Genomic DNA, 11,841 nt, shown 5'->3' with positions numbered 1-11,841 from the left:
TTAGGAACATATGTCACTTTAATCCAAATAGGAATTTGCTATGCTAGGGCATATAAATCCCAACAACGGTTTAGTATATAAAACTTATTGTTGGGATATGATTAAATAGATAAGTTGATGGTATTATATTGTATATTATATCATGATAAAGATTTATCGTTTGGTATGTCATTTTAAACTTGGAATCCTAAGACATGGTTTATGTGGTTTCAAATTACTTGTGCATGGAAGGTGGTTTACATACCTTAATTGTTGTATATAAGTTTTAAATTTAATTATGATTTTGGATTCTCTTGGGACATTGTTACAAATGACATGGCTAAAGTTTAGCTCTAGTGTGGGAGGTATGAGTTATCCCTATTTATTGTGCGTATTAGGATGGTATTCCTAGCAGGTTAGTGCCCGGAATAACTATTTAGGTCTTGGTTTACTCCGGGATTTGATGTTCAAGTTTTCCACTATTTGATTCCGCATTCAATTCCAAGTTGACAACCAATGCTTAATTGTGACTTGTAATTTTAGTTATTGGCGATTTGATGTTGTTAAGTACATTGATATTGATATTGTGTTGTGATAGAATCATTTAAATTAGCTTAAGAAGATCCTTTAGAACACCTTGAACATAAACGTTAAATGGAATGATTCCTTGTATTCGTTTATATTAATTTTGCAATGATATTGAAACTTTAGGGTATACGCATATGCTTCTTCCTATGAGTAACTTGATTACTCACCTACTCACCCTACTTGTTTAGGTTATTTTATAGGTAAGGAGACTATGTTCTCGGATGCTCATCATCCTTAATGGTTTGGTATGTCAAATTTTGTAAATGGATTGTGATGAAGCCGTAGGCCATTGTAGCGCGTCTACTTTATCATTTTACGCTTGCATATATGTTCGTTTCAGCCTAGAAATGCATTTAGTGTCAAACGCCTACTTGGTGCAAAGTTGGATTTTTTTTTTAGCTTTGCCCTTTTTCTGATCTAGGGGCATTCTGGGTATTTCACAGTGTATTTTTTTTCATTTTTTTCCGCGCTGCCAAGTAGAAAACTCGATTTCGTGGAGGGATTTCTTTTTCGTGTTTTACCAGAAAATGTCATATTGGTCCTCAAAAACCTATTTTTTCCCGTAAAACCCTTACTGTCAGCTTTTTGCTGATCTGTAGTACAACTGTACGGGTGGACTCAATCTCGTAACCGGTTAAATGACTTGTGGCACTGTTACGGTCATTCTGTTTTTCCTCCTAACCGGTTAGAAAAGTCTTATAACTGGTAAGATGGTCTTGGGTTGACTCTTTTTGACTTTTTTACCCATTTTTCTTCTGTTAGCCATATCTTCTTCGTTTGGACTCCGACAAGTGATTCTTGATTCTAAGTTTATTAATTTCTCATTGTATTTCCAATTGTGTGCACTGTAGCACCCACTTTAATTTTAGAAATGACCTTTTTGCCCCTAGGCTCATTCTTGTCCGTTTTTGAAACGTCGCTTCAGCATTCATTTTCTTTGGGTTCCGTGACCTCATTGAGGGTCACATTGGTGTCTTAAAGACGTATTGTATCTCTAGAAACCATTGTTTCACCTTTTGCTTCCGTATTTCGGATCCATTATCGGGTCATCTTTAGGTCATCACTGACATACCGGGTTTATAAAACTTGGGCCGTCACAAGTGGTATCAGAGCTCCTAGGTTTGAATACCTTAAGACGACGGGTTTTGGGTGCATATCATACTTTTGTTAATTTACTTGATATATTCACATACCTTTGATAAAATGTTTTAGTGTTGTAACATGTTTACATGTTTCTTGATAACACGCTTGGTATTATGACATGTCTCTATGCTTATACGTTTATGTATTTAAAAGCATTCTTGATTGACATGTATGCTTATTTGTTTAAGTGCTTAACTGTTTAAAGGGCTTTCTTTGATTGCTTTAGCATAACCGTATATTGCATACCTTATCTTGCTTCGTGTTTCATGCACTCATAGTGTGAGTTACATTTCGGTCATAATAACTTGTGTTATTGTTGACCTCTTTCCTTTCGTACATTTAGCATCATAGTTATCACGCGTGAAGAGTCTTCACGTCAGGGCGTTGAAGAACAGGTAGATGACACGGAGTTTACGAGGGGTCCGGGGAGGCCCAGGATTCCAGTTTGTGGCATGGATGCTAATCCGCCGCGAGCACCGACTTACGAGGAGCGGGTGGCTCAGGGAATCAATCAAGGGATCGCTGAATCCCTACAAGAATTGATACGCAGGTAGGTGGCAGGGATACAGATTCTAGCACCGGTACCAGCACCGATAGTCAATGAGGCAATGGAGTACTTCATACGACTACAGAGGGTTAAGATTGATCCATTTGCGGGGAGTTTAGATCCGCTAGTCTCAGAGGCTTGGTAGGACCTTATGGTTCGCAAGTTGGATAGTATGGCTGTACCCATGGACAAGTTAAGGATTTCTTTGACTGCCTCTATGTTCATGAGAGATGCAGATATTTGGTGGAGGTCTATGACCAATATCCACAATGTTGAGTTGATGACTTAGAATGAGTTCAGAGATTTGTTCTTCGAGTGCTTCTTTCCTAGGGCTATGAGGAGAGAGATAAGGATATAATTCACAGGTCTTTATTAGGGCACTATGAGTGTCATTAAGTACGAGATACAATTTACTTCTCTCTCTCGTTATGCCGAGGATATGGTAGCGATAGATGAGGCTAGGGCAATGAAGTATCAAGATGGATTACATCTTGACATCAGGCCACGAGTCTCAATTCTTGATTTGAGGACTTACAGAGAGGTGGTCCAGAGGGCTATGCTAGTTGAGATAGAAGATTGGGATCAGTTACGGATCAAGGCCGTCATCTTCCGGGAGTCAATGAAAAAAGGCTAAGGCAGGGAACAGTACGCACTCACAGGGGGCACCACAGCAGATTCATTCTACACCCACAGTCCCCGTATCTTCGGGATTAGCCCAGGGTGTGGTTTGTCACCATTGTCAGCAGCCGGGGCATATCAAGCCTCGCTGCCCACAGCTTCGACCACAGGCCAGTCAAACATTAGTTTCTACGAGAGCAGGGTAGGGAGCTTACTTTTATTGCAGGCAACCAGGTCATCTCAAGAAGGATTGTCCAAAGTTGTTGAATAAGTCACGTAGTGGCACATATTCACAGATAGTACCGGCATAGTCTGCAGTGGTTCAGTCTGGTTTCAGAGTTCCTCAGGCACCAGAGCCAGTGACACCAATTGGCAGTTATCCAACCAGGGGCTTTACACCTACTGCTTCTACACATTAGTCAAGCTATCATGGCAGTTCACAACAGGGCTCAGGGACGAGCCTACGCTCTTCCATAGGCGAATGCTTCCGCAAGGACCTCTTCAGTTCGAGGTATTTTTCTAGTTTTCAGTTCTTGGGCACGAGTTCTTGTTGGGTCTGGAAGTCACACTTTGGGACAGTTTTCTCTGTGTTAACACGCCAGTAGGGTGTCCAGTATCTTTGGATCGTGTTTGTCGGGGTTGTGCTATTGAGATAGCTGGGCGGACCTTAGAGTTCGATTTTGTTATTCTCTACATGACGGGCTTTGACATCATTCTCGGGATAGATTGGTTATTATTCTTTCGGGCTACAATTGATTACTTTTGCGGAAGGGTGTCCGTTTGCATTCCCAAGGGAGATTGTTTCTATTTTGAGGGAAATCAGAGCGATTCCCACCCGGCGATGGTTTTCAGCATTGGTGACTAGAGTCGCCACAGGTCTTACTTGGCTAGTTTGCTAATCGACAATGGTATGAGTTTGGGCCGTGTTCTTTCGGCAGTTATTGAGGATTTTGTTGTTGTCTTTCTAGAGGAACTGACAGAGTTACCTCTTTTAAGGGAAGTTATTTTTGCCATTGATGTCATTCTCGGTATAGCACCCATCTCTATGGCACCGTACCATATGGCACCGACAGAGCTTGATGAGCTGAAAGGTCAGTAGGATGATTTGAAAGCTAAGGGCTTTATTCGTCCTAGTGCTTCACCATAGAGAGCACCGGTTCTTTTTGCGAAGAAGAAAGATGGGTCTTTGATACTTTGTATTGATTATCGCAAGTTGAATCACGCTACGATCAAGAACAGGTATCCTTTGCCTAGGATTGATGACTTGTTTGATCAGTTGAAGGGAACGACATGTTTTTTGAAGATTGATTTGAGATCGGGTTACTATCAGTTGAGGGTTAAGATGAGGATATATCCAAAACCGCTTTCTGCACACGGTATAGCCATTATGAGTTTCTAGTGATGCCATTTGGTTTAACCAATACTCCAGCAGCTTTCATAGATTTGATGAACCATATATTCAGTGACTATCTTGACAGATTTGTGGTGGTGTTCGTTGATGACATTCTCGTGTACTCAGCTTCGAGGGAAGAGTATGAGTATCACTTGAGAGCTGTCTTGCAGATCCTTAGGGATAACCAATTGTATGCCAAGTTCGAGAAATGCAAATTTTGGCTACCAAAGGTGAAGTTCCTTGGACATGTCATGTCAGGGGGCGATGTTGCAGTGGATCCGTTAAAAATTGAGTCTGTGATGGATTGGGAGCGTCCGAAGACAGTGTTTGAGGTTCGGAGCTTTCTTGGCCTAGCCGGCTACTACATGAGATTTGTTCGGGATTTCGCTCGTCTAGTGGCACCTATGACTCGACTTACTTGCAAGGGAGTCAAGTTCATATGAAATGAGACTTGTAATTCTATTTTTCAGGAGTTGAAGGTTAGGTTGACATCAGCTCCAGTTTTGATTATATCTGAACGTGGTTTAGGTTACGTGGTCTATTGTGATGCTTCGCAAAAGGTTTAGGGTGTGTTCTGATACACATTGAATGGGTGGTAGCTTATGGGTCTTGACAATTAAAGACTCATGAGTTGAACTATCCGACACATGATTTGGAGTTGGCAGCGGTTATCTTTGCCCTGAAAGGGTGGAGACATTATTTATACGAGGAGAAGTTCAAGATTTTCTCTGATCATAAAAGTCTGAAATATCTCTTCTCTCAGAAGGATTTGAATTTGAGACAACACAGATGGGTCGAGTTCATGGAAGACAGTGACTTTGAGTTGCAGTATCATCCGGGAAAGGCCAATGTGGTGGCCGATGCATTGAGTAGGAAGTCACGGAGTACTCTTGCTAGTATTTCCGTCCACGGATGGAAGATGCTAGAAGAGCTTGTAGATCTTGGTTTATAGTCGTATGAGGATGTTTCACAGGCTATCTTATTTAGCCTTGTGGCTCAACCGGCTCTAGTTAGCAGTGTTATTGAGGCATGGCAGAAGGATGGGGTGATGAAGTCCATCCACGTTCGAATTTTAGGCGGCAAGAATGTAGAGGGTTGGACCTTGCATTCAGACAATGGTCTCAGGTATAGAGGGAAGATGTTTATTCCCTTGTTTTGTCGTGATGTTGTTCTTCGGGATTTTCACCATTCTCGACTCGCAGTTCATCCTGGTGGTACGAAGATGTATCACAATTTGTGGAGACAGTTTTGGTGGGAGGGTATGAAACAAGATATTTCTCAGTTCATGGCTAAATAAATGCGTTACTTGTCAACAAGTGAAGGCAGAGCATCAAAGACCGGCGGGTTTGTTGCAACCACTACCAGTGGCAGAATAGAAATGGGAGCACATCACTATGGATTTCGTGACGAGACTTCTGAGATCCAAGGCAGGGAATGATGCTGTTTAGGTCATTATTGACAGATTAACTAAGACAGCTCACTTTTTGCCTATTGTAGTGACAAATGACGCAGAGAGACTTAGTGGACTATATGTGGGGTAAATTGTCAGGCTTCACGGGTTCCAGTATCCATTATTTTGGATAGGGATCCTAGGTTCACGTCTCACTTTTGGAAGAGTTTTCAAGAGGCTCTTGACACGGGGCTTCATTTCAGCACGACATTCTATCCTCAGACTGATGGTCAGTCAGAGCGTACCATACAAATATTGGAGGATATGTTACGAGTTTGCATTTTGGATTTTGGGGGTAGTTGGGAAGACTACTTACCATTGGTTGAGTTTGCCTACAACAACATTTACCAGACTAGTATTGGCATGGCACCTTTTGAGGCGTTGTATGGCAGACCTTGCAGATTTCCAGTTTGTTGGACCGAGGTAGGTGATACAGTCACCTTGGGTCCCGATATTGTCTTTAAGACTACAGAGAAGATTAAGTTGATTCGGCAGCAGTTGGCTACAGCTCAGAGCAGGCAAAAGAGTTATGCTGACAGGAGGAGGAGATCCTTGTCTTTTGAGGTAGGGGACCACATCTTTCTCAAGATTTCTCTATGGAAAGGACTTTTGAGATTTCGGCAGATAGATGTTGTTGTTGATGAGGATGTGACCTACGAGGAGGGTCCAGTCCAGATTCTTGATTCACATGAGCAGGTCTTGCGGACCAAGATCATCCCATTGGTTAAGGTCTTGTGGAGACATCACGGTGTTAAAGAGGCTACCTGGGAGGTCGAACAAGAGGTTCGCTCTCGGTATCCCAATTTGTTCTCTTTTTCAGGTAGGACTTGATTTCGGGACAAAATCTTTTTAAGTAGGATAGGTTGTAATGACACGGTCATTTTCCTTCCTTTCTTTTTTTCGATAATTTTTTTTCGTCCTTTTCCCTATTTTGTCTTTTTTCCGTTTATCATTTTTTTTTACATAACCTCACTTTTTGTACTCGGATTTGATTCCGACTTTGCATGCATCCATAATATTTAAATTCTAAGATAATTGTATTTTTACTTTCGAAGAAAAGCATGTTAGTTAGTTACTTTTTTCGTAAAGGGTATGGATGCATAGTTTTTTGGAAACATTTTTTATTTTTGGGATTTTAGTGTAATTATGTAAAGTAATTATTTTTCATCTTAGGGACCATTTTACAATTTAATTTGGAAGATATTTTAGAAAATGACCTTTTACAATTTTTGGAAAGTGTGACAAGTGTCACACTCTCATGGAACCACTTGTTGGCATTGGAGTGGAGAGACTTAGAAACTTAATTTTGTGACATGTGGAGGGTGGAGATTCACCCACTTGTTGGCCTAGGATAGGTGCACTTGTTGGCTTGGATGGTTGACAAGTGTAGGCTTAAGATTAAGCCTAGGAATGAGCCATGGATTAGTGACAAGTGTAGGTTCCAAATTTAGTCTTGCATTAGTGTGTGTGTGTGTGATAGTGTAAGAACACATAGTGAGTGGAGGAATACTAGATCCTCCACTCACCACATTGCATTTCTTCTCTTTCACTTCATTTGTTCTCAAAACCCTAACCTAGCCACCATTGAAGAAAAGCTTGGTTTAAAGCTTATTACTTCATTTTGTCCTTGTGATACCCCTCGATTCTAGAGCCACGAGTAATCAAGTCCGAGCACAGATCCGAGGGATACCAAACAATTAAGTATATAAACAAGTATAAGTACAAAAGAATTTAAAGAATAAATAATTAAGCTGGAAGAATTCTAAATAATAAATTCTCAAAGTATTAATAATAAAATCCCATAATTCCAAAACCTCCAATATCCTTACAATTCGGTAATCCATCTAGTGGACCCCTAATAGCATCCCAACTAGAAAAAAAAATAAATAACCTGAAAGGAAAACTAAAACTAAAGCATAAAGAAAAGTCCTACATCGTTAGAAGAGTAAGTGATTGTCTCTGCTCAGCACGATCAAGCTCTAAGCCTGTAATTGTCGAACACCTGAAAAATAATAGTGGGTCAGGCCCATGAACAAGTTCTACTCTATCTACAATCCAAACAGAAACCTGATATGCAGATACATCCTAAATAACTCAACAATAACTAACTAGTCCATAAATATATATATATCCACACTAAGGGACTCTCGCTAGATTACAAGGCAGTCTCAACCTGACTAGTAGGCAACATGCAAAACGCACCTGAAGTGGGCATGAGTACCTAGACTTAACAGGATGCACCTCAAACTGTTATAGCCAGCTATGCATCCCACTGCATATACGCTCCCTAACCGTCGATCCTGAGACTCAAGCTCATATCGAGGTATCATATATATATATATATATATATCCATCCTGATACAAAACGTAAAACAAACATCCAGTATGTCATCCAACTGATTCAGCTGACCTGACACAAAATATAAGTAGGATTTGATATCTTAGTTAATCCATTATCTTATTCCGGAATAGGTAGGATTTAGTATATTGAACTAATCCGTCCCTAATATGCCACCGTCCCATACCAGTGCATATAATCCACAAAATCAATATAATTGACAGAACAGAAATAAATAGTTCATCAATTAAAAATCCAGAGATTAATATAATGGAAATCAGATAATAAATTGAGCACATTATATTGAATTATACAAGATTATAATCATACTAATTCATTTAACTTGCTTGAACCACAATAAGCAATTAAACCTTGTATAACCATTGACAGCATGCAAATAAGTATTCAAATTTCATAATATCCAATTTCAGCATAATAGCATAGATTAACAATTCTGGGATTTTAATATGTTTATTTAAATCATTTAAAAACCCCCATTAACATCCAGAACCACATTTCAGCCCCAAAAGTTCCAAAAATTACCAAAAATACACCCGTAGGTGTTTCTCAACAAGAGAGCCACCTCCCGCAAAGAGGAAGCCAGCTCTCCCTTTTGTGGAGCCAGCTTTCCCCCATGGGGAGATGGCTCTACTCCTTGTGGAGCCGGCTCTCCTTCATGGAGAGCCGGCTCTCTCTCTCCTAGAGCCGGCTCTTTCTATACCAAAGAGCCGTATGCTGAACCTATTCGTCTTCTTCGTCTCCAGCTATGTCAAAACACCTCTATAACTCTTTGTTAGGGTTCCTAAGAGTTCAATCCCGAATTTATTCCAGAAATTCATAAAAACACAATATGCATTATTACTAATAATTTTGAATATAACAGATGAAGCAATTGATATGATAAATCAGTTTCAAGTAACAACAAATAATGCAGTTAAAACTCTGGATTAATATGCATACAAGTTTAGTTTTAAAGTCTGATTTAATCCTGGAAATTATCTAGGCATGCACAGAACACAGGTCTAAGGGAAGGAGTAAGTTATAGAACTTGCCTTAGGTTTTAGCTTGAAACATTAAACCGTCGTCTCTGACTTTTCTAACAACTCCTTAACTGCCGTTAAACACCTTTGTTGTTTCTGGTTCAACCCACAAGCAATCAACTTCTTCCTCTTTGGTCCGACCTTCAACCTGTGGCCGAAACCCTAACTTGATCTCTCAGTTCTCTCAAACTTCTCTGTACGTGAATAGGTTTTTTTTTTTTTTTAACCCTAGGCAGACTTATAATACTATATTTATAGGCAAAATAATTTTAACCTAATTCTATTCATATAAAGAGACGTAAAAGAAACAAAACAGAAATTAAATATAAAATAACTATATGTATATAAGTCGGCGATTTCATAAAGATATATAAAACCCTAAAACTGTATACTACATATATAATGAATAATGATACTAATTTAATTATTAGCAATAAATAACAATTAAACTAACCTTATATACATATATACCCACTACAACAGTTTTGGCTTTTACCAGCGCTTAAAAGCGCTGGTAAAAGTCTTTAAAAGCGCTGGTAAAGCCTGCGTCGGTAGGCCTTTACCAGCGCTTTTGAAGAAGCGCAAGAAGCGCTGGTAAAGGCCCTTTACCAGCGCTTCTTCAAAAGCACTAGTATATACCCTTTTCCAGCGCTTTTGAAGAAGCGCTAGTATATAGCACTTACCAGCGCTTTTTCAAAAGCCCTGGTAAAGGGTCACTTTATGTTTTTTTTTTTTTTTTTCCTTTATTATTTTTGAAAAAATATCTTCTACTTAAATATCATCCAATATAACACAAGTTGGCAATAGAAAAATACCATCCAAATTGTTTTTACATAATACAACCACAAATTAACATGTAATCAAACATCAAATCCATTCATAAACAAAATTTACTAACATGATAAACATAATCCACGTCAAAGTTTTAAAAAAAATGAATTACGGTGCAATAATGAAATTTGATATAGAGTGTAGCTAAGAAACTCTAGCTTCAGTTGTATCTCCAATAGTTTTGAATAGCGTAGAAAAGCTAGTCGTAATGGTTCTTCTAGCATGATTGGCATGGTAACACTTCCTTCCTAATTTGTACATGCGTCTTTACTCAAAATAATTCCTCGGGCTACTATGACATCGGGTTTTTTGAAACTTAACAAAAAACCTTCACTCATGCCCTATAAAAACAAACCAAATATTTGAGTTAATAACAAAAATGACAAGATAAACCAAATACATGTCAGAAATATTGTAATGGTTAATTAAATGCATCAACCAGTCTAGGACTTGCAATTCGACTAACATCAGGAGACTCAACAATAATGGTTTTGGTACTTCGAGAATGTCTTTTTCTGAATGTTAGTAAGATTTCAAGGTAATAACTTAGGGAATTGATTTATTTATATTGATAAGTGAGACCTTTTCATTTTATATTTCTCATTCATATGTAATCATAGGCAAAAAAAAAAAAAAAAAAAAAAAAAACAACAGAAAAATACCTTTAATACTCTTTGCAATAATAGATAATAACGCATTTCTAGATTTGTACTCTTAATGATCAGGGTCTTTATCCTGAACAGTAGTTTCTTCAATGGTTAGAATAATTTAAATCCTCGTTACAATGTCAGGAACTGAAGAAAAAAAAAAAGAAAAAAAAAATTGTAATCAAGCAAATGAGCTTAGATAGAATCATAAAACAATATTTCGTATTGAATCTATTAAAATATACCACGGAGAGGGAGTTCTAATGATTCGAACAGAGGAAATGAATACTAAAGATTGTCTTCCCTTACAGTTCTTAAAGTCCTAATTTTTTGAAAAATACCACAAAGTTCATGTATTCTAAATTCAAAAATGAAATATGTGAAAGATAACCTAACAACATAATGTACATTACATATGCACATAAATATAATATAGAGACAGAAGATATAAAAAAGAATATAAAGAGAGATTCACGAAACCAGCTTGGATTGTACTGATGTAACTAACTATGGACATGTAAATCGTTCTTAAATTAACAAAAAAAAAAAAAAAAAACAAAGAAGTAACTAAAATACGCTTAAAGTTAACTACGACATTTCATAATCCGAAAGAGCTGAAAAGAATTAATATATATAATTGTGTGTGTAGTGTGTGTGAGAGATAACTTACACCAAATCTGAGAAGAATACATAATTTTCTGACCAAGTAATCTCCAAATGATTCACAGATTTCTGAATGATAATATACAAGTAAGCATGTGTGTATGTATATATATATGAACGATTTCACAAAAATCCTTTCCACTGTTAACGACTTCCATCATGGTGATGCAGTGAGAGCTCTCCAAGTTTAGAGCCGGGTGTGGGACGAATTCACCTGCCACCCACAAGCTTATCAGATTGTATGCGAAACTAATCCACCATTACACTGATGCACATTTATAACCAGTAACTTTACGACAACATTTTTTTTTTTCTTTATAGTTTTTTCCTGAATTCTTTGAAGGGACAATATGAATCAAGATAGAATAATTAGTATTAAGTTGTTATTAGAAAGTAACTTGATGGAAATATGAACATAAAGACAAATGGTGCTTTCATTCAGTTACATGTTGTGCATGAACAAGGAATGGTAAGCTCTGGCAGAGACAATCCGAACTTTGATTCGATTCTCTGGGTCCCATTTAAGGTAAATATCACCGTTATCTATAATTCGTGACTGTCAATTCCAGCAGATTTTATAAATCCAACTAGTTAAAATGTGTTT

Source organism: Cornus florida, unplaced genomic scaffold (genome assembly GCF_030987335.1).
Source record: "Cornus florida cultivar Cherokee Brave unplaced genomic scaffold, ASM3098733v1 CherokeeBrave_3.0.0_Hap2_Chr01, whole genome shotgun sequence".
In the NCBI taxonomy this organism is placed as follows: domain Eukaryota; kingdom Viridiplantae; phylum Streptophyta; class Magnoliopsida; order Cornales; family Cornaceae; genus Cornus; species Cornus florida.
The sequence above is the reverse complement of the archived record's forward strand: the minus strand, read 5'-3'. Positions refer to the sequence as shown.